Source organism: Podarcis filfolensis, assembly GCF_964270895.1.
Source record: "Podarcis filfolensis genome assembly, chromosome: 1".
Lineage (NCBI taxonomy): Eukaryota > Metazoa > Chordata > Lepidosauria > Squamata > Lacertidae > Podarcis > Podarcis filfolensis.
The window spans coordinates 283,820-300,671 of NC_139604.1; the positions used below are offsets into that span (position 1 = coordinate 283,820).

Sequence of the window (16,852 nt, forward strand, 5' to 3'; positions counted from 1 at the left end):
CAACTTAGAGTTTGGTCAGGCTGGCCCCTAACAAGGGCACAGACGGGGGCGGGGAGGGTGTTGACAAAATTGTGCCTCTCCACTCTGGCTAGGAGTGGCTAGGATGGAAAGCAGTGAGAGGAGGGAGGGGGAAGGCAGGCAGACAGATGGACTGAGGGAGGAGGAGGAGGTGGAGCAGAGCAGTCCCGACTCTGATGGCAGCAGAGGAAGTCACTGGCAGAGTGTGAAAGGTGACAAAAAGCAAACTTTTGGTCCGTGGCCTCTCCCAGGTTTGGTGGTGCTGATACAGCTCCTTGCCAAGAGTGCAAGAGAGCCTAGGTAGGCCTCTGTGTTTTTCCTGATACTGCCTTAAAAAAAAAAAAAAGACAGTGGTGAATATAATATTGAATATAACATCCACACCCCCCTTTCAAGCCAGCTGCTGTTTCTATTAGCTCTTTCCCTTTTAACCTTAGGAAGATGTGGCTCAAGTTTAATGGGAGGCACAATAATTATTACTATTTACCAATTCTTAATTGTGTTTTTGTAGCTTGATTGTATTCTATAATTTGTATGGTCAGTGTGACCTTTTGCTCCCAGCCTGTAATTTCCTTTTACAACCCTGAAATACTGCTATAGATCAGGGTGCTATAGATACTCCCTTGAACAGGAAGATAAACAGCTGCCAGAGTATTCAGCCACCTGCTTTATGCCTGGCATGAGAGATACAAACATTTGCAAATATATTTTTTAAGCTCATTTTAAAATACAGATCTTGATCAGATGCCTCATAATACAGATCTTGATCAGATGCCTCATTACTGCTTCTGAATGTTGTGAATCTCAATGCTTAATCAAGTAGCAGGGCTGAAGTTGCCATGTGCAAATAAATCTCAAAAACTAGTTCTTTAGAAAACGGATGTGCTATTATTATTACAATAATGTATTAAATCCTGCCCTCCCCCCCCAACTGACAACCCCTGTTAAAGATTCTGAAAGGAAATTTGGGTTGTTTCCACATGTCAGGCTTAAAAGTGGCACTGTTAGGGATGTACACTTGAGTTTTCTTCCAAATTACAGCCTGCAGTTAACAGCATTGATGCAGAGCAGAAAAGCTGCTGTGTGTGGGTGTGTGGTGAGCTGCCCTGGACTTCCAAGTACAAAGATGCACATTGTAATTTCAGAGATAGTCCAGAAGGTGTCAGGAGTGCATTGTGGAGATTTACTTTGAAAAGACCTGACTCTGTAAAGAACTGCACATAGAAGCAGGTTTTATGGTTGTGGCTAACATCATGTGAGCACAGCTTCAAAAACCACCCGTAGGAGAGCACTGGATGGGGAGTAAGTGGAAATTTGAACATACCCTTGGTATGGAAACGGAGCACATTCTATTTTTACACATTTGGTGTGCATACTGTCCCTGACACTGCCTGTCACTTAAGTGCTTAATAAACACATACACCTAAGGTGCCTAGTTCCCCTCACCTCCATTTTTCCAACTGCACATTATTAGCTTTCTTGCTGCACAGTTTTGTGGCCAACCTCACACTAAAAAAAATACCCTGGAGATTGATAGCAATTTTTGTGCCCCTGCCCATGTGATGAGTGCTCTGATGTGAGATTTGAAGCCATGTATGGTCAGAGCGTATAAAGCACGAAACTGTTGCTCGCTGCAACAGGTGCCATTTTCCTGCCTTCATCTCTGTGTATCCTCTGGGACTGGAGAAAGAGAGACCACTACTTTGCCTCTTTGCATCAGATATGAGAAATTCTAAGAAAAACGGTATTCCAAGAACTCTGTTCCAGCCCTTGATCCATTAGATTACTGCTGCTTGAACAAAAAGCCTTGGCTTTATGTCTTGGTATGAGGAACCTTTCACAGGGGATGTTGAAATTAAAATCCAATTAAAAATCCGCATTGTAAAGCTACACTTAACAACCTTACTGATTAATCTTCCAATTAATCCCATTAATACATTCAGACTTTTTCATAGGTTTCCATAGGTATTGAGGAATCAACTGTGAGGCTCTTTTGTATGATATTCATAGAGAAACGTTGCTCTTTATCACATTGGCAGAAGTACTTGATTCATTGATCTTTTTGACCCCAAAGTATTTGTGGCACTTTGATAATGTAGGAGCTCTAAGTGGGATCCTGCAGGACCATTGGGACAAGCTGGTATCCAAAATATCCTTTTGTGTGCTGGTTTCCTTTTTTTGTTGGATACTTTTCAGCCCTGTGGATGTGGAGAGTGGAGAAGAGCCTTGGAGAGAGAAGGCCAGTGTTGTCCATACCTACCTGGCTGCTCAGCTCTGCTTGTTGGGTGACAGTGATCCCTACAGTCTGGATGGAGGCTATAGTGAGGCTGGCACTAATCAAGGCCAGTCTTCTTCACCCCCAGCTACTCTTTCCTCCCTTTCAGTATTTCTGAACAACTCCTATCAGCCCCAGCCAGCAGGGCAAATGGTTGGGGATGATGGGAGTTTCAGGGCTCTTCCACACTTCCATTTCTCTCGCTGCTCTCCCCTGGGAAAACCTGCTGTTTACTGCGGAGTTGCAACGAATGCCTGTTGTGTTTTCTGCAGATTGACATTTGTTCCAGTTTAGTGCTAAACAGCAGGTTTTCCTGGGACAAATGAAATGCAGCTTGGACTCATGCCTGGAAAGCATGGGTGTAAGGGTTCCAAGGGGTTGCTCGAGAGCAAGCAGGCAAATGCCTCCCTGCTCGGCTGTGAAGCCTTGCTTTTGATGCCAAAATAAACTTATCTGTCCGGAGCGCCACTCTCCCTTGGCTGGCTCATTCACTGGCAGAATCCGTGAGTGGCCGGTCCTTAAACCTTCCCCAGGAAAGTAGTTTCTTGACATCCAGTCTGCGCCTCCCCTCTCAGCGGGAAAGCTTACTGCGCAAGGAGGGCATGGGTAACGGAGGACCTCTCTCCTCCCTGCTTTGCCCAGGCAAGGTGTCCTGGCACCACCTCGCCTCCTCCGAGCCCTGAAGCTCCTCTCCACTGGAGGCATGGTTACTCTCCTCTGCTGAGGAGGAGCTGCTTCCCACAATCTTTGGGTGCTCTCTGTAATCCATCCGGCTTTTCCCCTCTCCCCCCTGAGCCGATGGCAGTTCCCTGACAACGGGGCAAGCAGAAAACTTATCGGCTCATGACAAGTGGCAGTGTGGCTAAGTCAGAAACCTGCAAAGAGTACTAGTTTGAGGCCGTATTGGCTTGTGTGGGTTGTTTGTTACTGGTTTGGAAGGGAAGATTATTGGTCCAGATTAGCTCCCTGTATTTGTTCCATTGTTGGCTAATTTATGGATTTTTTTGTATAATTGTTTTAATGTTAACCAGGTACATATTTAAAATTATTATTGAATAAACAACTTTTGATTTTGCAAGCTTCAAATCAGGCATGACACAGATATCTAGATGGTGTGGCACTCCCTCCCAAACAGAAGCTGCACAGACACCAGTTTGAAACATCCCCAGCCCCTCCTGATTCAGGTGTGTCAGATAGAGAGCTAGATGTCATTAGCACATCCTGGTGACATCCCAACACTCTCAGGGGAAATTTTACAGAAACGGAGACAAGGCCACAGCCTTCAGACCAGCTCTTAAAGGGACCGCCAGTTCGGAAGTAGACTCCTAATCCCAACTGGGTCATAACCTGCCCAGATCAAATAACGAGAGCCCACTTTGGAATCAGAGCTCGGTGAATAGACACCCCTTCTCTTGTCACAGTTTCTTGTGTCAAAGCTGACGCTAGGAAAGGCGTTTTCAGATTCCCCTCTGGCTCTCCTCGTACCACTGGACTGCCAGCAGGTATCGCATGGTTCTGTGTCTTATTCTCCACCTCCCCTTTCGCCATCCTTCATGCAAAGCAGCTGCAATGCAGCCTGCTTACCAGCAGCTATTAACACCAGTTGCTATTCCTGTTTCTCATCTAACAGCTTCTTTTAGTCAAACAGGTCTCAGAATGATCACACAGAAGGAATCCTGCAGCTTGCCAAATAGTGTTTCTGGCAGAAGAGACCGACTCTTTAATATACATCATGCTTCTGAAGCTTCTCACGTTGCTTCATCAAATTTTCGGTTGCCTGGCAGCAAAGCTTTGCAAAAGAAGTTCAGCAGCCATTGAACTGGGTACCATGAGAGCCTAGGGAAGATGTCAAGCAGTTTGTTTTATTTGTATTGGTATCTGAATGTGAACACTTTTCTATATTTGGAAAAGTCCATACATATTTTGTGTTAACAAATTCTATCTGCCATCCATTCGTTCCATATGTAAACCTGTTGTCTTTCAAAAAATGGATTGGCCCAAAAAACACTGAGGGGCTTGATTCTATTATATAAGCTGGCCCCACATAACATGGTTTTTCTGAAGCTTTAGAAATGATACAATAAACCTATTACTGAGGGGGAGGCTCACCTTTTAAAAACTAAAACTGGGAAGTCTGGTTTGCGCATATAATGCTATGTAATTATAATTATAATTATAATTATATTGTTTACCAGCAATAACAGGGGCATATGCCCTAAATTAATTAATCCATAAGTAGACAAAGAATAAACATCAGAATAAAAAAATTATCAACTTTTCATTAAAAAGTTATATTCAAAACCATTCAAGTCAGATAACACATTTATAGTCAGTTTCCCTTGAGTGCAGATGGAACTTTAAGTGGCTTATAGTGTTTGCTGGGTTGATCGATTTTTCAGCTGACTCTATATATATATATATATATATATATATATATATATATATATATGATTATGAAATGCAGGTCCTTGTTGGTTGGTTTGGTTGTTATGCACTGCTTTGCAAAGAATGTTTTCTTAAAAAGTGGTTTGTACGTTTACTAAACTTGAAGACAGATGGGCCTGTGGTTTGGTCAGGTCCTTAGTCTGGCATCTTCACCGGCTCCTCTTGGTCATCTCTTAGCAATCACATTTCACAACAAGGCTCCTATTTGAAAGGGGAGGAGCACCAAGGGCAGATCAACACTCATGGTTTTAAACATTAAGTAACGGTTTTCACCTAGACAGCATCTTAAAAAGCAAAAAGAAAAAGAAAAAGGCAGAAACATCACCTTACCAACAAAGGTCTGTATAGTTAAAGCCATGGTTTTCCCAGTAGTGATGTATGGAAGTGAGAGCTGGACCATAAAGAAGGCTGATCGTCGAAGAATTGATGCTGTTGAATTATGGTGCTGGAGGAGACTCTTGAGAGTCCCATGGACTGCAAGAAGATCAAATGCACCCATTCTTAAGGAAATCAGCCCTGAGTGCTCACTGGAAGGACAGATCCTGAAGCTGAGGCTCCAATACTTTGGCCACCTCATGAGAAGAGAAGAGAAGACTCCCTGGAAAAGACCCTGATGTTGGGAAAGATTGAGGGCACAAGGAGAAGGGGACGACAGAGGACGAGATGGTTGGGCAGTGTTCTCGAAGCTACAAACATGAGTCTGACCAAACTGCGGGAGGCAGTGGAAGATAGGAGTGCCTGGCGTGCTCTGGTCCATGGGGTCACAAAGAGTCGGACACGACTAAACAACTAAACAACAACAACGGTTTTCACAACGTAGATGGATACATGACAAGGTGCCCCATGATATTCTTGTAAAGAAGCTGGTAAAATGTGGTCTTGACTATGCTACCACTCAGTGGATTTGTAACTGGCTGACTGACCGAACCCAAAGGGTGCTCATCAATGGTTCCTCTTCATCCTGGAGAAGAGTGACTAGTGGGGTGCCACAGGGTTCTGTCTTGGGCCCGGTCTTATTCAACATCTTTATCAACGACTTGGATGATGGACTCAAGGGCATCCTGATCAAATTTGCAGATGACACCAAACTGGGAGGGGTGGCTAACACCCCAGAGGACAGGATCACACTTCAAAATGACCTTGACAGATTAGAGAACTGGGCCAAAACAAACAAGATGAATTTTAACAGGGAGAAATGTAAAGTATTGCACTTGGGCAAAAAAAATGAGAGGCACAAATACAAGATGGGTGACACCTGGCTTGAGAGCAGTACATGTGAAAAGGATCTAGGAGTCTTGGTTGACCACAAACTTGACATGAGCCAACAGTGTGACGCGGCAGCTAAAAAAGCCAATGCAATTCTGGGCTGCATCAATAGGAGTATAGCATCTAGATCAAGGGAAGTAATAGTGCCACTGTATTCTGCTCTGGTCAGACCTCACCTGGAGTACTGTGTCCAGTTCTGGGCACCACAGTTCAAGAAGGACACTGACAAACTGGAACGTGTCCAGAGGAGGGCAACCAAAATGGTCAAAGGCCTGGAAACAATGCCTTATGAGGAACGGCTAAGGGAGCTGGGCATGTTTAGCCTGGAGAAGAGGAGGTTAAGGGGTGATATGATAGCCATGTTCAAATATATAAAAGGATGTCACATAGAGGAGGGAGAAAGGTTGTTTTCTGCTGCTCCAGAGAAGCGGACACGGAGCAATGGTTCCAAACTACAAGAAAGAAGATTCCACCTAAACATTAGGAAGAACTTCCTGACAGTAAGAGCTGTTCGACAGTGGAATTTGCTGCCAAGGAGTGTGGTGGAGTCTCCTTCTTTGGAGGTCTTTATGCAGAGGCTTGACAACCATATGTCAGGAGTGCTCTGATGGTGTTTCCTGCTTGGCAGGGGGTTGGACTCGATGGCCCTTGTGGTCTCTTCCAACTCTATGATTCTATGATTCTATGATTCTATGATTCTACATCCTACTTTTAACCTTCGTAATGCATTATTAAAATGTGACACCAGAGGGCCCTGCAGAGCAACTAGCAAGCGTCAGCAGGGAAACTGTTTTGATGGAGAAAACAAAGAAACAGTTTTAATTTACAGGTAGGCCCTGTGATATTTTAGAAAGACATATCTAATATCATTCTAATAAGGTTAAACAGGTCCGTGTAGGTCCAGCACAAGGCAGAAAGAGAAGCAATTAGCAGAGGCCTGCTGGTAGAGCCAGACCTGCCTTCTTCTTTGCTGCTGCACCCTTGAGCTGGACCGGCCCACACATGAGGCAAGGTGAGGCAACTGCCTCAGATGGCAGGATCCACAGGGACCGCAGGTCCTGATGCAGCAGATCTTTATTCCTCCTTTGCTCCTGATGTAGGCCTTTACCAAGCCCTTCTTCCCTGGCAGGCGGAGAGCAGCATTTGGTGGTTTGCCTCAGGTGCCAAAATATATTGGACCTGCCCTGCACTTGAGGATGAGGCCAGCCCAGAAGTGAGGAGCAGCTAGGTGAGCCAGATGGTAGCAGATCAGGAAGAGGGACTCACCTGCTGCCACCTGAAGTGGTACAGTCAGGAATTCCTCAGACAACGGCCTCATTCTGCTGTATAATGCATAGGACGGCTAACAGCTTCCCTCACTGAAGGACTTTAAGGATATGCTAGCATCAATTTGCATGGAGGAATGGGTAGGGCTTGAATGGGATATGGCAGGTGTGTACTGAAATGAAACCAAACCTTATTTCTCTGCATTGTAAAGCTGTATATTGAGGAGTGAAATAAAACCAGCTGGTTGTGTTTCCTAACACCAAACTAATACCTTTCTTCTGGGCCAGCCCTACGATGAGGCAGAGGGAGGCAGCTGCCTCAGGTGACAGGTGCTGAGGTGCAGGGAGGGGACAGTGCCATGTGAGTGCCATGTTGTCTGGCCTGTACCCCTTGCATTAGCCTGCTGTCCTCAGGATGCAGTCATTTTACCAGTATTGAAGATTAAACTACCAGTCAAATTGGCTTCTGTCTGTGCCTTAGGAGAAGGCACCATCTTGAGCTTTGCCCAAGGCAGCAGATTGTCCTGAGCTGCCTCTGCTCTGTGTTTGGGGTGTTTTGTTTTGGGCCAAGTAACATTTTCTGGAGAGTATCATTTTATCTTTCTTTACTGCTGTTTTATCTTCAGTTGCTTGTTATCAGGTGAAACTCCTGATAAATCTAAAACAATATATTTCAGCACCTACACACGCACACACTCAACTTTAGAGATACAGAACATGGAGCTGTCCATTTACAAATGGACTGCTGGATGCTGACACTGCTGTTTCCATGGCAACCTGTCAGACTGTGCAAGGCTGTGAAGATGCATTCATAAGCATCAAATAGCAACAGGGTGTTCTTTCAGATCTAATATATATGTCGTATCTGTTGTGTATTGAGTCAAAGGATTTTATATCTGTATTATTGTTGTCTGTATTTGCATTAGGGTAAAGTAACTGCCTTTTGGTTCCAGAGGGTACAGCTACTATTGGTTCATTTAAGCTGCTGTATTTGGATCCTCTGTCTTATTGGTTTCCTCCAAAAGGCAGGACTGTGATTGCCTGATATTGTTGCCTCCAAAATGTATCCTTTCTAGCTAGTTCCCTGTCCCTATAAATGTAGCTCTCCCCTCCTCAGTTCTCAGTCTTGTTTGCTTTAATAAAGAAGTGTTACTACAGAACTGTCTCCAGCATATTATGTCAAGAGAGCTGAAATCACAAACCCCACGTCACAACAACTGGCGACGAGGATGGGATCCGGAATGCTGAGGAGCGGTTAAACGCAGCCCTGCCTCAGAGTCCGGATTGTAGCTAAGAACAAGACTCACTGGCCGGCTGAGAAGACGACCCTGCCCACAGGACAATGGAGAGTCCAAGGGTATTGGAGCCCTTCCAGCCATCAGAGCCCCACACGTGGGAAGACTACGTCGAACGCTTCGAGTTCTTCGCAGTGGCTCAAGGGATCACCGATGCCAGCAAAAGAAGGGCCACATTCCTGAGCTACTGTGGGCCTGAGACCTTCAAGCTGGCCAAGGCATTGCTTGCTCCAGCGAAGCTAAGTGAGACACCTCTCAAAGATATTCTTGACTGCCTGACAAGCCATTTGGCGCCTACTGAGACCAAGATGGCCCGGCGGTTGGAGTTTCATAAGAGGCAGCAGCGTGCTGGGGAGTCTGTATCTGCATTCCTAGCTGAACTGCGGAAGCTCGCTCAGCACTGCGACTTCCAATGTCTGGAAGAGACTCTCTTGGATCGGTTTATCGGTGGTCTGAGCAGCAAGAAAGCCAGAAGACGCATCGTGGCTAAAGAAGAGGTTACCCTTGCTTCAGCCTTGAAGGAGGCCACCGCCACGGAGAATTATGAAAGAGAGGAGCTTGATGCCAGTCGCAAGGCCCCTAAGATAGAAGTTGCGCATGCCATGGACGAGCTAGAGGCTACTCCGAGCCAAAGCCCAGTCCGTGGGGTTGAGTCAGTGCGTCAGGCCTGCACAGTGCACAAAGATCACCGAGGCAGGTGCCCTGGTTGTGGCGGAAACCATGAGCGGAAGAGTTGTCGTTTCCGGGATGCTATGTGCTGGACGTGCGGGAAGACAGGTCACATCGCCAGGGTCTGTAGATCGGCGGCGTTGGGAGCGACAGGAGCAACTAGACTGGAGCATCGCAGACCGTCCACGGCAAACCATGTTCTAAAGGACTGCCACTACGTAACGGAGATCAACGGGAGGGTCGTGCAGTTTCCAGCGCAAGGCAAGGCACACGTCAAGGTGAAGATTGAGGGTCAGCTGTGCGACATGGAGGTAGACTCCGGATCTGGATTCACTATCGTGTCGGACCAGACCGCGAGGACATTCTTCCCCAGGGGTAAGTTGCCCCCTCTGGAGCCCTTCCCGGCAACCTTGCAGTCATACTCAGCGGGCCGCATCCATGTCATGGGAATGTGTGCCGTGAGAGTACAGTTCCGGGACAAACAGGCGGTACTCAAACTGGTGATTGCGAAGGGCAGTCGCCCCAGTCTCCTGGGCACTGACTGGTTCCCCGCCCTGGGACTGAGTATATCAGGGCTTAATTCAATCCAAACCTGCCCTGAGATGAGCGAGGCATTATGCAAAGAATTTGCTGGTCTCTTTAATGGAAAACTGGGTTGTTATAAAGGGCCCCCAGTTGACTTCGAATTGGACCCTGGGGTGGCCCCAATCCAACTCAAACCAAGGCGAGTGCCATTTGCACTGCAACCCAAGATCGAAGCAGAGCTGGATAAATTGGTCAAGCAGGGAGTTCTCTCACCCGTGGACTCTGCTAAGTGGGAGACTCCAATCGTCACGCCCCTTAAAGCAAATGGGGAAGTCAGGATCTGTGCAGATTACAAATGTACTATCAATAAGGCACTCAGGGGAAACTCATACCCCATTCCAGTCGTATCACATCTGTTGGCTAAACTGGCTGGGGGCAAGGTGTTCGCCAAAATTGACCTGGCACAAGCTTACCAACAGCTGCCAGTAACCCCACAATCAGCGGAAGCACAGACTATTGTCACACATAAAGGGGCGTTCAGAGTTAACAGATTACAATTTGGAGTTTGTGTGGCCCCAGGGATTTTTCAAGGGCTTATGGAACGCCTGTTAAGAGGTCTGCCGGGGGTCTTGCCATTTTTTGATGACGTTTTGATTGCTGGAAAAGACCCACAGGAACTGGTTGCGCGTGTCCGTGCAGTGTTGCTCAAGTTCAAGGAGGTGGGGTTGCAACTGAAAAAGGAAAAATGCAGTTTTGGGGTGCCAACTGTGGATTTCTTGGGGTTTAAAATTGATGCATCAGGCATCCACCCCACAGATGCTAAGATTAAGGCCATCATCGAGGCACCACGACCACAGAACAAGACGCAGTTGCAGTCATTCCTGGGACTTATTAACTTTTATCATTCGTTCTTACCCCACAAAGCTTCGGTAGCTGAACCATTACATCGACTGTTGCAGAAAAAGAATGTGTGGCGATGGGGGCAGGGGCAGCAGAAGGCTTTTGACTCCTTGCGAGGAATGCTGAGTAGCAGGAGCGTCCTTGCTCATTACGATGAGTCGAAGCCGCTGGTCCTGGCATGTGATGCCTCTCAATACGGCCTGGGGGCGGTGCTGAGTCATAGGGAACCGGATGGGTCGGAAAAGCCCATCTCTTTCTATTCCCGTACGTTGTCGCCCACGGAGCGCAACTATGCTCAAATTGACAAAGAGGCGCTTGCAATTGTGGCAGGAATCAAAAAGTTCCATGATTATGTGTATGGTCGCCATTTCTCCATTGAAACGGACCACAAACCACTGTTAGGGTTGTTCAACCCGAACAAACAAACGCCACAAATTCTCTCCCCCAGAATGTTGCGTTGGTCTATATTCCTGAACGGGTTCCAGTACACCTTGACCCATGTGCCGGGGAAACGGTTGTGCCACGCTGATGCGCTGAGTCGATTGCCTCTTCCTGGCAGGAGCAATGTGGATCCTGCTCCAGCGGAGCACATAATGATGCTGGAAACACTTCCGGGGGCTCCTGTAACGGCTACTGATATAGCTAGAAAACGAGGAAAGATGCTGTTCTCTCCCGTGTGCTCACTTGGGTGGGGAGGGGGTGGCCAGGTGGTCCGCATGAAGACAAATTCAGGCCTTATGCGACAAGGCAGCACGAGTTGTCCATGCATAAGGGTTGTCTCCTGTGGGGAGATAGGGTGATCATCCCAGCACCACTGAGAAACAGGGTTCTTGAGACGCTTCACATGGGACACCCGGGAATGGTCAGGATGAAGTCGCTAGCCCGATGTTATGTGTGGTGGCCTGGAATGGACCAGAACATAGAACAATGGGTACGAACATGCAAGGCATGCCAAGAGGTGCGGCCAGAAGTGGCCAGAGCACCAGTTCACTGGTGGGAGCAGTCCAGATCTCCCTGGAGCCGGCTGCACTTAGATTTTGCTGGGCCATTCCAGGGGAAGGTCTTTTTGGTTATCGTCGATGCATATTCCAAATGGTTAGAAGTGGCGATGGTCCCTAGCATGGCATCAGCTGCCGTAATCAAGGTGTTGAGGCAGCTGTTTGCAACCCACGGGTTACCTGAGACCATTGTATCAGATAATGGGGCAGCTTTTGTATCCCAAGAATTCAGGGCATTCTTGGCTGATAACTTCATAAGAGGGGTCACATCCGCGCCCTTTCACCCATCCTCCAATGGGCAGGCTGAGCGCATGGTAAGAACAGCCAAAGAATCCATTGCGCGCTTAATGGAGGGTAACTGGTCAGCTCGCATCGCGCGAATGTTATTTTTGCAGCATGCGACGCCGTGTACTGCGACGGGCAAGTCGCCAGCTGAGCTGCTCTTGGGTAGAAGACTGGTAACGGTGCTGGATTATGTCCACCCCGATAAAATGCCAAACCGTAATTCAAGAGAAACCCCCCAGGCTGAGGCTGACACAACAAGGTATCTCGCCCCTGAAGATCTGGTCTGGGTGAGGAACTATTCACGAGGTCCGCAGTGGGTGGCTGGTGTGGTCACCCAGACTAGTGGACCAGTGTCCTACTATGTGACCTTGGAAAATGGGCAAGTTTGGAAGAGACATATAGATCAGCTGAGGCGCCGGGCGCTCAGCAGGGAGGGGTCAGATAATTCATCCCTGGCTAACGACGCAGAGCTGCAAGACCAGAGTGAAAATGGCCCAGAGGTGCAGTCACCAGGGGCTTCAGCAAATGAACCAGGGTCTGCTAGTCCTCAGGATGACGAGGTACAGGTAGGGGACCCTGCGATGTCTGGGACTCCATCTGTTCCTGACGAAACCCCTATAGCAACCCCCCTACCATCCAATCCAGAACCGGCAACACCTGTTGTCAGGAGATCAAGTAGAAGTTGTAGGACCCCACAGTACCTGAGAGATTACGTCTGCAGTGCTCACTAGGGGGGGAGGGGTGTTGTGTATTGAGTCGAAGGATTTTATATCTGTATTATTGTTGTCTGTATTTGCATTAGGGTAAAGTAACTGCCTTTTGGTTCCAGAGGGTACAGCTACTATTGGTTCATTTAAGCTGCTGTATTTGGATCCTCTGTCTTATTGGTTTCCTCCAAAAGGCAGGACTGTGATTGCCTGATATTGTTGCCTCCAAAATGTATCCTTTCTAGCTAGTTCCCTATAAATGTAGCTCTCCCCTCCTCAGTTCTCAGTCTTGTTTGCTTTAATAAAGAAGTGTTACTACAGAACTGTCTCCAGCATATTATGTCAAGAGAGCTGAAATCACAAACCCCACGTCACAACAGTATCAATTTGAAATGCAGCTCCTCCTTTTTATCTCTCTCTCTTTGATTTTCCATGCACACTATACGTTCAAAACACATCCCCCTCCAAGAACCATGCAAACTGTAGGTTGCTAATGGTGCTGGGAATTGTAGCTCCATGGGGGTAAACTACGGTTCCCCTGGTTTTTTGGGTGTATACTTTAAGAGTATGGTGTATACACAGCGTGAGATTTTCTGTAACACCCTGTCCATCCATCACTTTACTTTGTCTGTGCCTTAGAAGAAGCACACTATAAATTATGCTTCAGTTAACCTTTAGTTTCAACTTTGCATTTTGACTCCTGATCAAGGCCTAAAATTGATGTAGGCGAAAACTCATTGGACTTGTTTGCTACTAAAATTCTATACTGCATACAGGTATTGAGGTTTTTCTCCCTCCTTTTTTTGGTCTATTTTGGATGCTGACTGTTTGGATGCTGACTATTGTATGAAATTTGCCACATAGAACCTAATTAAGGCAGGATATAGTTTGGCCACGTATGTGCCAAGTGTGTTTTGGTTTTTCAGTTTAACACTGGCCTCCACGTGGCGTGATGTGTCCAAATGTGTGTCTATGTTTTCTAAGCTGGCTGAAGTAAATCTCCACTGAAATACTGTTACAGTTTTACAGGAAGAGGGATGACATTTGTATGTGCAAGCTGGACAACTGCCAGTTTGTGAAATCAAAGAGCAGCTTTGCACAATATTCAGGCAATTGAGAGCTCTGGGTATAGATTTAGCACTTGCCCAGAAATTAACATTTGGGGCAGAATCCACTGTTTATCCCCACGGCACTGCTTGTTTTAAAACATTAAGCATGTAAGAGACTTTTGACAAAATGATACAGTGATATATTCCAGTGTGAGAACATGCAGACTTTCAAGTTTCCACACTACAAAACTGACTCATGGCCCAGGTTTTATTTAGATTAAAGTTCTAAATAGGGTAGCTGTCAAGTTTCAAACAGCTTGGCAAATCCAAGTATAAACAGGGCCTTGAACAAAAGCAGGCTTGGCAGGTTCCGGTCATCTTTGCTCCAGATTAAGACCCAAACTACATTTTATGCAGAAACGTGTCTCACTGTAATAGCCTAACAGGCTTTTTAAATCAAGGAGAGCTACTTGTTTTTTTGGATGGTCAAGGTCAGAGCAACAGCATGCCCACCACTGGCTTGGTGACTTTCCCCATGCTTCAAAATTTTGAAACAAATACAAATTTTATTACTAAACCCCCTCAATACTACTATAACTCAGGGGAATGGGTGGCGCTGTGGTCTAAACCACTGAGCCTCTTGGGCTTGCCGATCGGAAGGTCGGCCATTCAAATCCATGCGACGGGGTGAGTTTTTGTTGTTGCTCTGTCCCAGCTTCTGCTAATCTAATCATCATCTTCATCATCATCATCATCTAGCAGTTCGAAAACATGCCAGTGCAAGTAGATAAAAAGGTACAGTTGTGGCGGGAAGGTTAAATGGCATTTCCATGTGCTCTGGCTTCCGCCATAGTTGCCTTTGACTGGACTTAACCGTCCAGAGGTCCTTTACCCTCACCTTTCTACTATAACCAACCAAATGATTAAAAGGTCATAATCAAGCAGCACAATAAAAACATATCAGAGCCTCTGACTATAGCCTTAGTATATGGCATCTTGACATACATGACAAGATGCTGGCAGATGTGTCTCTCCTTTCTCATAGGCCGATTCTGAAAATAATCATGTCTCCCATAGCTCCAGTACTGGTGCATGGCTGCCGTCTCCATGGCGACCGCTTGCTCTGTAGAAAGCGCTGAACATGAATTCTCTTGCAATGTCCTGTAGCAGTTCTGCCTTTTGCAGAAAACCATGTGGTTTCAAATAAAGAGAGTGAAATGTATATATATATTTCTTTGCATATCACTTCTCTCTTTCCACCAGCTCATTTTCTCAGGCCCCAAATCTTCAGTGCACTGTCTCTCTTGACAAGCATTTTTTTTTACCGCTCCCGCCTCCCTACCCTCTCTACACCCAGTGTGTTTCTTCTAGAAAAAAAGGTGCACCATGAAGTTGTTACAGTAAGTGCTGCACTTTTAACCAGTATGTTTCTTCTAGGGAAAAAAAAAGATGCTGGTAACTGTTTATCCTTGAGAAAAAGGCACTGCTTACATCCCTTTGTGGACCCCCAGGACGATGGCAAGATGAGTTTCTGACGTTTCCATTTTAGGCTAAGCATCTAATCAGATCGGGATGTAATGTTACTTGTTGGGTGTATCTTTCATTTGGCCTTTGTGCAGGGTGCTGGGGTGGCTGCCTGGGTTGGCAGGTTTTCAGGGCCCTTGAAGGAGGGGAGGGCTCAGCTCCCTTCACACGTGCAGCTCTTTGCTGTGGTAGAACCTTCCAGGAAGTGCAGACGCTGCAACTTACTAAAAGAACGTTACCATTTATTTATTAGCTTTGTGCTGCATTTGAACAATACTTCTTTTTTAAAAAAGACCTTAACCATCTGTAACTATTTATTTATGCTACATTTACCACAGAAGGGGTTCCCGAGGGTCATCTAGTCCACCCCCTGCAATGCAGGAATCTCAGCTAAAGCTTCCATGACAGATGGTCATCCAACCTCTACTTAAAAACCTCCAAGGAAGGTGAGTACACAACCTCCCGAGGGAGTCTGTTATGCAATAGTATGCTATGCAGCAGTTGTCTAGAGCACCAAAACACAGTAAGCCATTTTCTCAAAAACACAAATAGCCACCACAGGTCCTTGGTCCCATGTTGCTCCTGGAAGTCAGACGGCCTTATTATTAATTATTAAGTCTCCAAGTATTGTTGCATGTACTCGTGAAATCATAGAATTGTTGCATTGGAAGGGACCCCGAAGGTCATCCAGTCCAACCCCCTGCAATACAGGAATCTTTTGCCCAACCTGGGGCTTGAACCCAGTACACTGAGATGAAGATGTGCTGTAAAAATTAGTCTTGCAGCCTCCCTTGGGGACAGACTCATGAATCAACAAACAAATGCATCTAGCCTGGCTCTTAAAAATGCAGCAGCTTATCTGTGTTGCAACCTTTGTTTAAAAAAATAAAAAAAATGAAATGCCACTTTATTCAATTGAAGTGGATTCTACTGGCAAAAGCATGTGGTACAACAATAAATCTGTTAAGTCTTTGAGCCACAAACTATTCTGGCCTCCCTTTGTCTCTTTTCTGTTGCTGGGCAAATAATGGGCTATGCCATAACTGCTCCTCTTCAGTGGGCCTTCCCAATATTTCCACAGAAGTACTGGTTAGCATCTGGAGTCCTTTGGGATCATCTCTTTCTGAAGCTCTTTTCAGGCCTTCGTCTTAAAGAAAGGGACTGAAGAGGAATGAACTACAGAGCTAGCAGCTGTTTTAAAATACTCCTCTGAAGTTAGCAGAGTTAGTTTTCAATTAGCAATAATCACACCTCAAGTCGAGATTAACCAGTTATATAAACTGCTTATATAAAATGATGCCCTTCACTGTCAAACTTCAGGAAACATTCATCACAGTGCAGACCCAGTCATGTCTGCTTGGAAGTGCCATTGAGTTCAGAGGGATTTTCTTGTTGTTGTTTAGTCGTTTAGTTGTGTCCGACTCTTCGTGACCCCCTGAACCAGAGCACGCCAGGCACTCCTGTCTTCCACTGCCTCCCGCAGCTTGGTCAAACTCATGCTGGTAGCTTCAAGAACACTGTCCAACCATCTCGTCCTCTGTCATCCCCTTCTCCTTGTGCCCTCCATCTTTCCCAACATTGGGGTCTTTTCCAGGGAGTCTTCTCTTCTCACGAGGTGGCCAAAGTATTGG

General features: G+C 46.3%; 1 long non-coding RNA gene across 1 annotated transcript; it reads right to left on the reverse strand.

The window, feature by feature from the left end:
- Positions 1-3,987: 3,987 nt before the first annotated feature.
- LOC310743647 lies at positions 3,988-14,822 on the reverse strand. The gene is made up of 3 exons (XR_014539138.1): positions 14,703-14,822; positions 6,714-6,791; positions 3,988-4,129 (listed from the first exon to the last, which is right to left on the reverse strand). It is a non-coding gene; the product is annotated as an uncharacterized lncRNA (long non-coding RNA).
- Positions 14,823-16,852: the final 2,030 nt, after the last annotated feature.